Here is a 14,241-nt window from a genome sequence, read left to right as displayed (position 1 = left end):
CAGTGGCTATCCTTACACCAGTCCATGCTACCTCTCACCATGAAAACTAGGTTTTAACTTTAACAGTTCAACTGGTGTTCATCAGATTCTAACCTAAAATCCTTATGCTAGTCACTATGGAGTTGAAGTGCATCCTTGACTTATTTTGACAATTCAACTCCACTGATTAATTAAAATGAAGCAAAATCTAAAATTCACTTCGTCGGCCACACTAACTCCATTTGAAGTGGCCGCTGAGTAGCCACACCTGCCGTGTGGCTCTCAGACTGAGCGGCGCAGCTGCAGAAGCTCCCCAAACACCAGAGAACATTTCCATCGCGGCAGACAATTCTACTGGACCGTGCCAGCAGGAGCGCCAAGACAGCTTCTCGTCCTCTCTACAGACCTCTCTGAAGCCTTCTCCCTTTTGAAAATTTTAACGGTTGAGAAGACGTTTTCCTTTTACATCTTTCAGTGGCAGGGAAAGCTTTAATTTTTCCATGTGCTGATACCCATTTGCAGTTTCTTACGTCTCCCTTTCTATATTAAGGGATATATATATATTTTTAAAGATTTTATTTATTTATTTGACAGAGAGAGACACAGCGAGAGAGGGAACACAAGCAGGGGGAGTGGGAGAGGGAGAAGCAGGCTTCCCGCCGAGCAGGGAGCCCGATGCAGGACTCGATCCCAGGACCCTGGGATCATGATCTGAGCCGAAGGCAGACGCTTAACGACTGAGCCACCCAGGTGCCCCTATTAAGGGATATTATTGTACATTTGTGTACACATGTATTAATTGGCTTAGATCAGGAACCTAAGGACTCCAGAGGCAACAATATTGGGAGGGTACACCATTCTCTGACAGCAATGATTGACGTGCTGATGAAACAAGGGAGTTTCTCTTTGCCTCTCCTTCAGAGGCCTGAGTCAGGTCAGGTCATTCCATCATCTATGGCGACACCCATAAAACTAGGATCAAGGGGGGGATGGGGAAAACCAATGAAAGCAATGGCTATTGTGTCAGACTCTTACCCACCATATGGGCTCTTTTAAAAGTGAGGACTTTGGGGGCACCTGGGTGGCTCAGGCAGTTAGAGGAGTCTGACTCTTGGTTTCAGCTCAGGTCACGATCTCAGGGTCCTGAGATCGAGCTCCATGTTGGGCTCTGTGCTCAGAGCAGAGTTTGCTCGAGATTCTCTCCCTCCCTCTGGCCCTTCCCCAACTCAATAAATAAATAAATAAAACCTTTAAAAAAAAAAAGGCAGGACTTCTGGCTTTTAATATTAATAACTATTGATAAAAACTAAGAAATTTAGTAACTATTAATAGAGTTAATATTTATTCATGATACTGAGAATATTTCAATGCTTGACATGAAGTCACCAATTTTTTTCTAATAATCTAGATACAGGTGAAGAGGGTAATGTACTTTGTACCCCCAATAGCCAACCATGCCAAGCCCAAGTTTTGCTAATAAAAACATTGATTAAAAGTCAGAAGATTGAGGGGTGCCTGGGTGGCTCAGTCGTTAAGCGTCTGCCTTCAGCTCGGGTCATGATCCCAGGGTCCTGGGATCGAGCCCCGCATCGGGCTCCCTGCTCCGCGGGAAGCCTGCTTCTCCCTCTCCCACTCCCGCTGCTTGTGTTCCCTCTCTCGCTGTCAAATAAATAAAATCTTTAAAAAAAAAAAAAAGTCAGAAGATTGATATCTTATTTCCCTTAGAAGTTGAAGTCACCATTCTGATTGTTTACCGACTTCATTAACTCTCCCTTAGATAGGTATGTGCCACTTATTTTAGGAAGAGCTTTTTAAACCACTTCAAAAATTTTTTTAATTTAGGTTTTGGCACTTAAAGAGTAAGTTTTAATTATCTAGAAATATCACTTACAGAAATACTCTGCAATATCAGTTGCATAAGGAATTACTGGAATTGGTTTATTTCTGATTTAAAACACTAATGCTATTCTAAATCTATTATTAGAGTCATATCCATGTTTAAAAAACTCTAAGGATGATTATCATCAAAACACTATTTATGTGTACAATATAGCTTTTTTTTTCTAAATAACATTAAGCTAGAGTCGAAGCAATAAACTTAACATAAGAGTAATAGCAAAGGATTAAATAACTAACTTCCTAACATCAGATTCCTTGTCTGTTGAGTAAGAATAATTGTATCTACCTCTGATTTGTCATGAAAAATAAGTAACATAATGCATGAAAGCAACTAGCATGGTACCTAGCACAGCGTAACCTTCAGGAGGTGTCAGGAGTGATGCCATTTATAGGACCTCATCTCTAGGTTCTGATTATTGTTGCCATCTTTTTAGGGATGCCCAGGTCTCTTGCGCTGAGCAGGACCAGATAATAGATGCAGTGGACTCTAGAATAAGGATACCCAGAGTACCAAAGTGCCCAATTCGTGAGCCACAGAACGTGTCCTGCTCTGTGCTGAAAATATGAGGGCCACAGCACTGCTGTGGGCTGCTGGGGGGACAGGAACAGAAGTAACCAAAGAAATACACTTGGCATCATAGATGTGGGTTCTAACCCTGGCTTAGACAGATTGGTTTCATGATGTTAGGCAAATTCCACAGATGCTCTGAGGCTCAGTTTCCTCGTGTTTCAATTAGTACAATGAATGCCTAGCTCACAGGATTTTTATGATGACCCAGTTGGAATCCTCAAGAAAGCAACTAGCAGTTATAGTTGAAAGGGGGACAATTCTTACGCATGTCAGTAAGCAAGGAGCTGGCACATTAGAGCAAACAGTTGGGACATCCAATGCCAAGTTGTTCAACTGACCTTAAAGCCACAAAGCTCCTGAGAAGCCTTTCTAGTCTGGCTCACAGATAGAATAAGTAGAAAGAGCAGTCTTTTGACTCAGCAGTCTGAAATGCAAGTTTATGAACTAAAATTGTTCCATGACGAAGTATTTATAAGCAATGAAAATAATACAGGCAATGTTTTTTCAAAAACTAATGATGTAATGTATGGTGACTAATATAACATAAAATTAAATTTTAAAAAAGTACAGGCAATGTTTTACATACCGTGCTATTTTTCTAACTCAAAGGACTATCCTTTCCATATTCTCTACTCTGAGTACTAAAATGCAATGCCTTTCTTACAGGTGTTAGAGTAGATGGTGGCAAAGAGGCTGTTGGTGTGGTGCTGTGTGTGTGTGTGTGTGTGTGTGTATTTAAAAGAGTTTATAACTTATTTTAATCAAAAATTACTGGGGCGCCTGGGTGGCTCAGTTGGTTAAGTGCCCGATTACTCTTTATTTTGGCTCAGGTCATGAACTCAGGGTCCTGGGATCGAGCCCCACATCGGGCTCTGTGCTCAGTGGGGAGTTTTCTTGAGATTCTCTCTCTCCCTCTGTCCCTCCCCCTGCTTGCATGCTCCCTCACACTCTCTCTCTAAAAATAAATCTGAAAAAAAACAAAACAAAAACAAAACCTATTGGTCCAACACTATTTAAACTTACTGCTCTGGGAAATTTGAAAGTCCAGTTAAATACACAATTATCAGTATCCATCTACAAATTTAAAAGACACAGAGATGACCCTTGTCCCCAGATGGAATCATTATAAAGGAAATAATCTTCTTTGGTTAACTTAAATGTTTATTGAGGACACCACACTCCAGAAGGAAGCAGGAACACCGGTGCCAGATTTAGTTCTTACCACCACATTATACCTACATCTGACACTTTCTTGAAAATACATGTTCTTTTTTCTGATTGCTTGAGAGATTTAGATTTCCTTCTAGGCCAAGGTTGGGTTATCTATGGCCACAGACCAAATCTGGCTCACTACTATTTTGCTAGATAAAGTTATATTGGAATATAGCTACACCCATTCATTTACTTATTGTCTGTGGCTGTTTTGCCACAATGGCAGATGAGAGCAATTACAAGACACCTTACAGACTACAAAGCCTAAAATACTATCTGGCTCTTTTTTTATCAGCAAAAAAAGAAAAAAAAGAAAGAAAAAGAAAAAAAAATTGCTGACTCTTATTTTGAGTGATGGTTTTATTTCTCCTTTAAAATTAGGTCATGGTATATTATATCCTGTCCAATATAAGATTTACGGACAGCTTTAAGCATTGTGTGGTAGACAGAGCTCTTCGGCTATATATAAGGTTTGGCTGCGAAAGAAATGCATACCTGAAACTATATTTAACAATGAAACTGTAATGCTCTGAATGGACACACCACTCTCTGAGGAAACATCTTCTCCACATCCCCTATTATCCAAAGCTCTGAAGCAGAACTTCGTGTCTCATCACAGTCATTGGGAATTACACAGAGGGCTTAGTGAGGAAACAGTAATTGAAATTCAACCCACTTTCTAGCTCTCTTCTTCTTCTTAAAACAAAATTAGTTGGAAATTTGATGTATTGAGAAAGACATAATGAGTATCCAAGCTCTGGTATGGTGAAATGAAATGGCACATAAATAAAAGAGAGCCAGGGAAAACTTACACACAATTATGCAAAGATTGAGTCTCACATCTGAAAGACGTGATATGTGGCTTTTATAGGATCAGAATCGTCCTTCTTGGAAAGCCGCTGTAACTGACTTTATTACTGCTATTTAACAATAGTAACAGCAGCAAGGCATCACTGCTGTTCCATATTGCCCCTCACAGAGAACATCAAGAGGGTGCTTACTATGTGTCGGGCACTACGTTAAGCTTTTAATTTCACAACAGCTCTGTGGGGAGCTCCGGTACTCCTGCCATATTGTTTTTAAAGATGAGAGAACGGAGGATGACAGGGAAATTAACATACATAAAAATGACGAGTATTTTCATATTTGTGTAATATTCACATACATTCATACTCCAGAAGACTTACCATTCATACATTCTGTACATCATTCAAAACGAATATTGCATCAGTATCACAAATCAGTTTTTCCCTCCCTCTGCCTCAACAGGTAATTCCTTCATTATCTAAAGTCTTATTTAAAAAAAAAAAAAAAGAAGAAGAAGAAGAGGAGAAAAGAAAAGAATGCCAAATATATTTAAGATTCTCCAGAAATGTGCTTGGCACATTAGAGGTGATACATATTCAATAAATGTGAAAATGACTGATGATAGCTAGTCAGAGTAACAGTGTCTCATTTATTCATCACTCCCTACATCCATGTCACAGGGTAGACCACTTCCACCCTGACTCTGGGCTTAACCATGTGACTTGCTTTGGCCAATGGTTTAATAGCAACTGTGAGGGAGAACTTACTATGTGCTTACACACACAAGCTAGCCCTCTCTCGCTGCTCTTAGAACCCCATGAACACTACGTGAACAAGCTCGGGCTAGCCTGCAGGGGAAGGAAGAAAATGTGACCCAGCCAGCAGCCAGCCAACCGTCAAACATATGAGCGCAGCCATGGAGGACTAGCCAGCCCCCAGGTGACCTGTCAGTTGACCACAGAAGTAGGAGGCAGACCAGTTAAAATCAGGTGGATTCAACCCAGAACAGTCAGCAGAGTTCGGAGTTAAATAATTGGTTGGTATTTTAAGCCATTAAGTTCAAAGTTGGCTTATCACATGGTGAAGTTAACGGATCCTCTACCCCCAAAAGGAAAGTGTGTTATTTTTGTCAGGGGAAACATGAAAACCATAGTCTTAAAAGAATGAAGATCTTTTACCCAGTCATTACAGGAAACACTGCTTCGGGGAACCCTTTTAAACTGATTTATGTGGTAGGTATATAAAGACAACTAGTCAAATTGGACAATGTGGCAGATGGTATTGGATTTACACGTATTTATGTAGCACATGTTTAATTGTCTACTTTGCTGTCCATCTTTTGCCCCTCTAGTAGCTGGTTATTTATAATAATGGTAATACTTAAACTGGCTGACACTCCAAACATAGTTTCTTCCTTTGGATACACTAGGAAAAAAAAATAAATAAATAAATAAATAAACCAACCAAACAAAAAAAGCCACCAAAGCTCCAAAGAGCTATTATAATTGTTTTACAGTTTCATTAGAAAACATCCTGTCTGTTATGCTGGCTTCCGGAAACTCTAATGATAATAGTGTTTGTTGCTACTGCTTAATTCCCCCTCAGGGTGTCTGCCTTTTACAGTTACAATTACAATTGGAAAGTCGTTCAACCACATGTTCACATCAATTTACCCATTAATTTATTTGACCTGTTAATCCATTAGTTACTCTCCCAATAATCCATTAAACTGCTTAAAATAATATTTGCAGTCTCTAGTGTGGGATGACTTTGGGTCAAAGATGACGAATCCAAATTATTAATGATGAAGCTATTTTATTCATTTTGGAAACTTTGATAGTGCTATAAAGCAAACTGTGAATGCCTTCGTAATTACATGACTGCAGAGGAGCTCATAAAGTCCAGTGATAGAATAATAACTCATTCCTAGGCTCTTACTATCATTCAACCAGTTCATTCTACATCTAGGAAAATATGCTGAAAGACACATGTATGTTGGCAAAACACTATACTTTGTGTTATAGGACATTAAGTGGGAAAGCACTGGATTCTCCGTTAAAAGATGACCATTTGAGTTGATGAGACAAATTTACAAAGCAACTACTTCCACATCTAAGAAAGACATCAATGCTACTCTACCAACCTGCTAAGAGAAACATGGGAGCTTGAGCAAACCCAGGAAGCACTGAGGGATGATCCAGCTTCCACTTCACAGTCATAGCCCAAACCTTATAGGGGACCCGCAGATACTTTAGGGACTCAGTCTAGCCAAGAGAAAGAGAAGCAAATGGAAGTGGGAGCAACTGTGACCAACTGGAGAGTTTAAACCCTGCCAAAACTAACACATGCCACACAGTTCTGGCCACTGCTCTAGAGGATCATGGGCCCAAAGTTGCCAGATTTAATTTTTTTCAGGTAATATGTAAATCTGTAAGTAAAATCACTTACTTCTTTTGCAACTAAGTCTATTTATTTATTTATTTTTTAGACTACACAAAGCAGGAGCGCCTGGCTGGCTCAGTCAGTAGATCATGAGACTCTTGATCTCTGGGTTGTAGGTTCAAGCCCCATGGTGGGTTGTAGAGGTTACTTAAAAATAAAATCTTAAAAAAAAAATACACAGAGCAAAAGGACCTTATCAAAGAATTTACTTTTGAATACAGACAGCTGGTTTGTGACATCCATGACAGAAAGCATTCCATGATGAGCAAAGTATGGAGGAATTAAAATGTATGGTGAATTCAGGCAAGAGTGCGGGTCAATAGAATTGGAAGGTGCAGGGTGTTATTAATGTATGCAATGGCCATCTGAACCATATTAAGGTTATCTATGGCATATTTTAAGCCTTTATAATCAAAAAGGTAAAAGCAGAGTCTGAATTTTGTGGTTGTTGTTCTTTAAAGTGAGTTAGCCATTACGTTAGACCTTCCTGGTCTGTTAAGCATCTGCCCAGTATCTTCACTGCTCTGCTTCTTGTTAGGGACTTCAGAGAGACAGACAGAGACAAGAGTAAACCAAGGTCAGACATAGATGATGGTAAAGTGACCCTTGACATTCCTGTACTTAATCAGACCAAGGAGTGTGCTAAGAAAAACACACACTGAGGTGTGGAAACCATAAAATATCACTAGGGAAATGAGAAAACAGGGTTGGTTATAAATGCAAGCCACCTGCTGATATTGTACAAGTGATAGGAAGAGATAAATGTGGAGAGAAATCCCCAAGTTTTAAAGCAACACCCAATCTCCTCCTTTTAATTTCTAAAACTGTTTCTCTTAAGTGATTAGGTACAGCTCCCCGCAAACTCCCCAACCTCCACCATCTTCAATCTTACTCCTGACTGACCTAACAGTCTCTGTTTTCTTCCCTCACCCCCTCCCTCCCCTTCTGATTTCCCCAAATTCAATCATAGAGATATGTCAACTCTCTGCTTTGGAACGCCTTTTAATTATGTATTAAAAACTGCCAAAGGTCAGTGCCAAAGAAAAATAATTTAATGACCATCTAAAATAACAAAGAAAGTTTTCAATGATAAAAGTGTCACTTCAGCTGTATTTTAACTTTCCTGCCTGACTTACCCCAACTCCTCTGCTGTAATGAAGCTAACCAGGCCTCAGCACCTGTCAGTGTTCAGCTACATATTCTTTTCTAACACCAAACTCAGACATGCATAAAAAACGCAGTACTGGGGCACCTGGGTGGCTCAGTCTGTTAAGTGTCTGCCTGGGCTCAGGTCATGGTCTCAAGGTCCTGGGATTGAGCCCCATGGTGGGCCCCTTGCTCAGTGGGGAGTCTGCTTCTGCCTCTGCCCCTCCCCCCACTCCTGCTCACTCTCTCCTTCTCTCTCTCTCTCAAGTAAAAAAAATCTTTTTTAAAAAAAGGCCATAGTAATACATCACTTTTCCTCAGTGCTCTGCACCTACAAATTCTTTCACAGTTATCTTCCTTAATCTTCACAAGTAGATTATAAGGTGCTATTTTTTTTTTAAAGATTTTATTTATTTATTTGAGAGAGAGAGAATGAGAGACAGAGAGCATGAGAGGGAGGAGGGTCAGAGGGAGAAGCAGACTCCCCGCCGAGCAGGGAGCCCGATGCGGGACTCGATCCCGGGACTCCAGGATCATGACCTGAGCCGAAGGCAGTCACTCAACCAACTGAGCCACCCAGGCGCCCATATAAGGTGCTATTATTATTGGGGGGAGAGGAGGAGGAAATTAGGACTCTTACCTATAGTCATAACTCCAGTCACATGACAGAACAGGTCACTCTTACCGATGTTTTAGGGTGGAACAGACACCTTCTAAAGTGTTTTACACGTATTACTTCAATTAATCCTTACAAAACTCAGGCTATAAAATATTGCCTCTTCACAATGTAAACTTTGGTCTCCTGCTTCCAAATCTACTCTTCTTTTAACTTTGCCCCAATTGTTTTACTCATAAACCTGAAAGAAAGTCTACCACTTTTTTCATAGATTAGGAGAGGATGATTCATTAGCCTCCCCAAAATGACTCCAACCTAAGTATTCCGTTTTTAGTATTTCAATGTTTTGTTCTGCTTTAGTATGACCACTCTGCTCCAGGATTTGGAATTTCTATATCTTTATACTCTCCTGGGCACAACAGGATCCAAATACCTGAAAAAAATACATTCGATACAAGAAAGTTTGTGGAAAAAATGAGGACGGCACACTTGTCCTAAGATCCTGTATCCTCACTGGGGCTGAGTCCAGTAAATGTGGCCACGGAATTTCCAGCCACGAACATGGACAAAGGAGAATTCATTACGTAAGACATGGTTTCTGTAAATCCAGAATTGAGCTCCAGTTCTATTTTTAGAAACAAAGCGCTTCACCTTCACATTACCTTTTGTTGGCAGTATTTCCTATCACCATTAACAACTCCTAAGTGAGACCAGTACACATGAGCATCCAACTATGTGACATTGAATAAAGAGCCTGCCCTCAAATTCACCACCAGGCTAAGGGTGCCCAAAGTGCCTGCTCTCAGAGAACTCTCTGAGGGAAAACACCAAGGGCAGGCATTACCTTCACAGGAGTTCAGTGAAGGTGTGCAGGAGGCCTGGTGGAGAGCCGATTGCTAGGGTGCCCCTTCAACATATCTCTATTGTTGGCACTGAAGAATTCATTAGCTTAGCCAGTGGTCACTTCTGACTTCACCAGCTTATGTACAGGGCAGGGGAGCTGGGTATCAACATCCTCGAACTTTCTCTGAATCTACCCCTTTACAGAACAATCATGCACCAGCCCTTACCAGCCTTGGGTGTGCTTTCAGAATCTCAAGTTCTCTGAATGTTAAAAAAAAAGATTTGAATATAAAATGGGGAGTAGAAAGCAGTGGTCCAATAAAGTAAGTTCTCTTTGGCAGCCAGGTACCAAAGCACAGATTTGAGAACAGTTGCCAGAGGCAAACACTAACCATATTCCAAAGCTAATGCTTCATGTGCTATATGCAGAAAAAAAGGTATTTCTCTCAGTAAGGATTAGCAATGGACAGATTCCTTTGAATGTATTTGATTTGCAAATTCCTATAAAATCTCCATCACCCTAAGCACAAGAGAATCTAACCAAATAAGCAGAAACAACTCCTGCAATTCTAACCTTAGTTTTTACAAAAGAGGGCTGATTGTACCCTATACAATAGATGCAGGAAAAAAACGTCAATGCTTTACAGTGTAGTAAAAACTCAACTTCAAAGGATTTTTGGTAATAACAGCAAAACAAACAAACAAACAAAAAAAACCCACATTAAAATATTAAGAAATTTTCCAGGTCCCTTTTGTTCTGTTCAGACATCATTTGTCAGGTATGGAAGCCCTCTGCTGGTCAAGATTGTATACAGGCAATTTACTAGAATTCTGGAAATGACCTTTTCTTAAGATTCTTTTTCACCCCAAACTGCAGTGGATTGGTCCCGGAATTTTCTTCTGAAGATTAATTAAATATTGATTTAACCTAAGTAGGTTGTCTTCTGAAAAGGAATCCTTTATTCTAGGTTCCTAATTTTGTTAGACATTTTCTCACAGGGGTATCTCTAAGACAGAGATGCTGTGGTGGGAACTCTTTGCTCACGCTTCCTGGGTTCCTCTTCACTTGATGCTTAGGAAATGCTTTTCATCTGTGTGACTGGTGAGATTTAGCCCGTTTTCTTGAATTCTTCGAGGACACCACATTTTTCAGGATTTGGAGGATTTTGCTCTAAAAAGTTATTCTGCTTCCTGAATTTGGTTCATTAAGCAAATAACAGTCATAATGTAATAGAAAATAATCTCATTCCCAGAGGAGGCTACAGTAAGGCCAAAGCAAGCACGAGAAGGCAAACTACATCAAGAAGCCAAGAGCGTGACAACAAGGAGGGGAAGCCATTAGGCCCTAATGCTTTAGATACAACACAGCTGACCAAGGAGGAAAATAGGTGAGTTCCCAGGGTTTCACCCCACTGTGAGACCCTCTTTACTTCCCATGCACTCCTTTGTTTGCTATTGCAAAGGAACTTGCCTAGAGGTTACCCTACTTCAAATAGCTAAGGGGTCAAGGAGAGATCCACCTTGCTCCTAAAGCAAGACCCAACTTCTTGGTTTAAAAAAAGTAGCAACAATATTTTAAAAATTAACTTTTTAAATAATGCTTTTTAGGATTTTGAAAAAAATTATAGTTGGGTGATCTCTGCAAGCTACTTATTAACCTTTCTGTGTACCAGTTCCTCACTTGTAAACGGGAATAATAGAATCTACTTTATCAAGTAGCCATGATAACTAGTGAACACATATCAAGGACTTAGAAGGGTGCCTGACACATGATGATAGTCATTTACATCATTTAGTGTACCAGCTAAGGGAGCGGTTTTTAACCAGAGGTGATTTTGTCCAGAGGGGATATTCGGCAGTGTCTAGAGAGATTTTTGATGGTCATATGGCTGGAGTTTGCCACTGGCATCTAGTGGGTGGAGTCGAGGAATGTTGTTACATATCTTACAATGCACAGGATAGCCCCTGTCAAACAATGATCTGGCCCCAATTGTCAACAGTGCCAAGGCCTAAAAACCCTGATTTAAGAACAGACTTTCAAAGACACTCTAAATGGAACAGTGTCTGCTATAGCTCTCTCTCTCTCTCTCTCTCTCTCACACACACACACACACAGACCCTTTTGGAAAACCAAAATTCTTTGTTTTTCTAGCCATTAAGTACATGGTGTTCTCAAGCCTAGATTAGGTAACTCCAATTAACCCCAATGTGTCAGTCATGTGCTTTGTTGGTGGTCAAATGGCTTCCGGGAGCCTGTTTCCTGACCATCCCTGTCATCTGGTTTTGAGTTGGTCCTTCCTTTCCAACACTAGGAGACACCTCAGTCATCATGAGAACTCCACACCCCACCCTCCTCCTCACAGTGTGGCGAGCTTCGCTGAATTCATCTTTCCAAATGACCTGAAGAGTCTCAGATGACCCATCGCACAGAAATCATGAGTTATTACCTTTATTAGTAGAAGACTGCTTGATCTAAAAAAATTAATTCCGCTTTTACAAACTCTCTCAGTTATAGAAAATGGCCAATTGTAATGTGATTTATCAATTTCATCATCAGTTAATACCCACAAAGCTGAGCAATGAAGCCATTACTCTGTTAGGATGATTTTAGTGAGAACGTGAGTATGTTATTTTCAGTTATTCATTGCACAATATTTGCACAATATTTATTTTTGGTCTGGAAAAGGAGGGGGAAATTAGAGCTGTTGTGTGACTACCCTAGCAGGGTGCCTAGCACAGTAGATGCTCAATAAATATTTATTGAACAATAGACCCGAGGTTCCTATTTATCATCAATATTTGTAAGAACAAAGTAGCTTACAAAGACAGAACAGTGCTTTGCAGTTCTCAAAAATGCTTTCCCAGTTCTCCTCTCATTTAATAATTTCAACAAGACAGATTGCATTAACTAAATTTGACAAAGAAGAAAACAGACTTAAGAGAAGTCCTCCTCCTTTACCACTGGCTTCCCAGCACTTATGGTCAGAGATGCCCTAATCTGCACTCTTTCCCAAAGTTTCCATTCCCAAACGTATCTTATGTTTATGTCAAGAGATGGTCTGCCTACCATCATCAGTCTGATTCTAAGTTTTATTCAAAAGAGGAAAATAGATTGTTGAAGTTTCTATCATCAATGCCCAAACATGTAGAAATGTGGAGTGCTATATGACACAAAGTGGGAAAAAATCTGAAGGCCTAATTCTAAACTGGAAACTGCAATTTTCTACTTTTTTTATGATTTATTTATTTGAGAGAAAGAGTGAGAGGGAGGGACAAGTTGGGGGGAGGAGTAGAAGGAGAGGTGGCTGAGCGTGGAGTCCTACATGGGCCTCCATGCGGGGCTCGATCCCAGTGCCCGGAGACTGTGATCTGAGCCAAAGGCAGCCACTTAACCTACTGAGCCACCCAGGTGCCCTGGCAACTTTCTAGTCTTTTATATACTCTATGGTTGCAGCTACATTGTCAGAAATGATTTCACCCATAGCATTTTATTTTGGGTTTTAATCAGGAGCCATAGGTGGCACGTTCCAACTTAGCATACCAAGAAGGGCGGCCACAATTTTCTATTACCCGTATTGTCTCCTGCCAATACACCCTCTGACTTGCTCTGTCCCTAAACCCGAGTGTATGTACACACACGCGCACACACAAACTGACAGGACGTCTGGTCAACTGAAAAGAATGAAGTTCATCATAGATTGAACAAAAATCTTTTCAGTGTTACTTCTTTCCCCTGGAAGTCAAACTATTTTTCCTCGGACACATCTCAACATTTATAGAAGCCACTGTAACATGTAACTTACTCATATTCCTACAATATGTCATTTTCATAACATGCACCTAAATAACACTTTGAAAGTAATCTTCCAATACTCAAAGATACATTCACTAAAAACTCCAATGTAACGATGACATGAGTGCCCCCCCCAACAAAATAGGTCATAATGCCATTAAAACTAATAGGAGATATTCAGGTTCAGAACTTGGGGGGAAAAAAACGTGGTTGATAAATTAAAAATGGTCTCCACACGTTCAGCATCATCCTTTCTTTTGTTATGATTTATTGATCTTTCTGTTTGTGTACCATTTCTTTCAAGGATTAGCCACTGTCTTGACATCTTTGGGTAGACTTAGACCCAAATCTTAAACCCAATTATCAACTGCCAGATGGTGAATCAGTCTATATTCTCTGAACACCCATTTGTTTTTCCAACTGTAAAAGTGTAACGTAATAATGTTGACTTTACAGGGTTCTTATAGGGATGAAATAAGATGAATATAAATAAAAGGCAGGAACATAGTAGGTACATTCTCCTCTACCTCATTCCCCTTGTTCTTTGCTTCTAGCTTTTTTTGATGAGCATTAAAAAAAAAGATCACTGTCAAATTATTATTATTTATTATTCCAGCCACCTTTCAGACTTAAAAATACTGCTAGAAAAGACATGAAAAATCTCAATTGCAAATCATGATCTAAGTCCAAGAGTGACTATCCAGTGTTCATGGCCAAATGGTCTTATCCCACCAGGCATCAAGAAGCATCTATGTAACAAATATTAATTTTATCAACTCCAGGACTCCATAAATTCTTACATTAAAGACACGCTTGGTGTCCTTGCTTATCCTAGTGGCAGTCTGGATGAGGTTAACCCCTCACTGTGTAATGCAAACTACCCCCGCCTACAGTCATTCTAGAAGAAACAAGGAAACTTCTAACCAATAAAAA

Source organism: Mirounga angustirostris, unplaced genomic scaffold, assembly GCF_029215605.1.
Source record: "Mirounga angustirostris isolate CCGP_5_RB_7025 unplaced genomic scaffold, mMirAng1.0.hap1 SCAF_1, whole genome shotgun sequence".
NCBI classification, from domain to species: Eukaryota; Metazoa; Chordata; class Mammalia; order Carnivora; family Phocidae; genus Mirounga; species Mirounga angustirostris.
The sequence above is the reverse complement of the archived record's forward strand: the minus strand, read 5'-3'. Positions refer to the sequence as shown.